The sequence below is a fragment of the Capra hircus genome, chromosome 8 (genome assembly GCF_001704415.2).
Source record: "Capra hircus breed San Clemente chromosome 8, ASM170441v1, whole genome shotgun sequence".
NCBI lineage: Eukaryota > Metazoa > Chordata > Mammalia > Artiodactyla > Bovidae > Capra > Capra hircus.
Genome location: NC_030815.1, coordinates 35,339,001 through 35,341,759, shown reverse-complemented (window position 1 = coordinate 35,341,759; position 2,759 = coordinate 35,339,001). Strand labels below are relative to the sequence as shown.

Below are 2,759 nucleotides of genomic sequence, written 5' to 3'. Positions count from 1 at the left end.
TTAAGAGGCTATTATTTAAATTCAGCTACAGATACAATGGTCTGGACCAGAGATTTAGGAATAGAAGTGATAGGAATTGGATTATGAATATATGATGAAAGTAAGTACGTAAGTAAGTGAAGTCGCTCAGTCGTCTCCGACTCTTTGCGACCCTGTGGACTGTAGCCTACCAGGCTCCTCTGTCCATGGGATTCTCCAGGCAAGAATACTGGAGTGGGTTACCATTTCCTTCTCCAGGGGATCTTCCTGACTCAGGGATCGAACCTGGGTCTCCTGCATTGGAGGCAGACGCTTTAACCTCTGAGCCACCAGGGAAGATGATGAAAGTACAACGAATAGTATTTTTAAGGATTTTTCAGTCTGAGTGACTGATTAGATGGAATTGTTATAATTTAAATAAGATGATGGAGTAGTTGAGAAATGTCAGAAATTACCTTTTTAGACATCTTGCATTTGAGATGTTCAAGCTGATATCCTAGTGGATAAGTAGGCAGCTGGATACATAACTCTGGAGTTCATGAGAGAGATCTAGCTTGAAGATACAAATTCAGAAATCATTTAGAAGACTCCCAAAGAATGTATGTTAAAGTCAAGAGACAGGATAAAAACACAAGGGGATGAGCCAAGGCAGACAGTAAAGAAAACTAATGACTAAGCCCTGGAGTACATCAACAATAAAAAGTCAGAAGGTGAAAAACAAGGAAAGGAGATGACAGAAGAGAAACCAGAAAAAAAGGAAGGAAAGCCAAAGCATGTAGTATCAACTAAGTCAAGAAAAAATGAGTCAAGGAACAGTGATCAGCTGTATCAAATGCCACCAATACAATTAAATGAAGTGGGCTCTGAGATTGGGTAACTGGATTTAGCAATCTGGAGAACACTGGTGAAACTGCAAGTCTGGATAGAGTGATGCAGTAAAAAACTTAGTGGGGCAGTTTTAAGAGAGAAGGTAAGAAAAGGGTTGCAGAAAACGAACATAGCAATGCAAAAAGGAGACAAGAAACAGGAAAGTGTATTTGGCAGAGCAAGTGAATCAATGGAAAGTTTGTATTTCTTTTTTAAAATCTTGGTTACTTTTCTACAACCTAGTGATAAGGAAATGAAAAGTTGATATAGGACAGAGAGGAGAACTCTTAGGGCATTAGATGTCTTTAACCATGTGGTCAAGGAAAATCTAATGTAGATTTTTCTTGTTGGATAATAACAATGGCCTTATTGTTTTTCATGTCTACCAAAATCACCATAGCCTAAGCTATAATAAACAAATTTAAATATGAACACATTTAAAGTCCGCAGAACATTTTTATTATGAATCATATGGGTGATGATCACACTTAGCACATAGTTTTTACTAAACACTGCTGATTCAAGATACAATTTTCTTTGTTTCAATCACATTTAAAAAAATTGAGTTATGTTGAAAGGAGTAGTGAGGGGGGAAAATAAGTATGAATATTAGTAGAACTAATCAGGTTAATCAGTGCAAGCATATCAAAGAAGCACAGTTTAAGAGTCAGAAGACTCAGTTGGGGCCCCAAATAACACTGACGAGCTCGATTACATCTGCAAAGACAGTCTCCCTGTAGATTTGCATTTCATTATTTCAAAAGTAAATACATTGTGCTAGATGATCTCTCAGGTCCCTTCTAATAAATCTAACATAGAAACATTTCCTGAATTTCTACTATGCACACAAGTTAAGATATAATGCTGGCTCTTCACCGTGAGTGATGAAGATGGAGTTACAGTGAGCTAACAGAAAGCGAGAGGCAAATAAATCTATAAAATAGAGCCAAGTAACCGGTATAAGACATCCCAAGGGAATCTGGCTCTTAAATGCAATAAGCACTCATATGAACTCTCTTATTTCTCTTCCTCATTTGTTAACTCATCAGTAGACTCAATTCTCTTGTGTCTGGATTCCTTTCTGATTACATATTTGAGAGTTTTGGAATTAGGAAGTCTCTTATTTTAACAGTTTTCCAACAAATGGCTGATTTATACACGAGCCAAATCTGGTTCCATAGATGGTGTGAGAATATATGGGTAACTGGAAAAGAAGATGATTGAATTAAATGTTTTCTTTCTGTGGGAATTTATGTGATGTTAGATATTAATCTACATTGAAATTTAAGTTCTTGCAGATCTGAATTTAGACCAGATAAAATGCATTTCAGTTTACCTATTTTTTTTCCCCCTAAAACTTTGTGGACTTCCATCAAACTTATTTTACAGAGAGAAAAAATAGATATGCTATCATTAGATTTAAAATGAAGCAAGATTTAGGGCCTGGTGAATGCTTCAAACAGTTTAAGGTCTCATGCCTGGGGATCATATATGGGTCTCTTTGCAGTTTCCAGAAGATCTAAAATACAGCCAATTATCTTTAAAGAAGAATCATAGAATAGTTTTAAGTAGCAAATGAATGAGGGGAAGAAAAAAGGTAGTTTAATATAGTTCTTCTGGCCAAAGATACTTGCAGTATCACTATTAAATCAGATGGCATGCTGCTCAATAGCTTTAAAGCAAGAAAAATCTTTGCACACTTAAGGGGGCAATAGCGCAGACTATTTTAAGAAGATCCTGTCTCAAGCAATATGTACTTGACATTATAAAGGTATTATAACTATATTTATTGATGATTGAACTTGAAATTTATGCCTTTCTCATTTTTTTTCAGACGACATCTTTACTTACCACAACTATTTGTCTCTTCTCTTTACTGCTAAATTTCTATTCTGTGATTCTCTGAAATTTTC

At 35.7% G+C, this 2,759-nt stretch overlaps 1 non-coding gene across 1 annotated transcript; it reads right to left on the bottom strand.

Annotated features, from left to right (window-relative positions):
• TRNAW-CCA lies at positions 243-315 on the bottom strand. Its single transcript has one exon. It is a non-coding gene; the product is annotated as a tRNA-Trp (tRNA).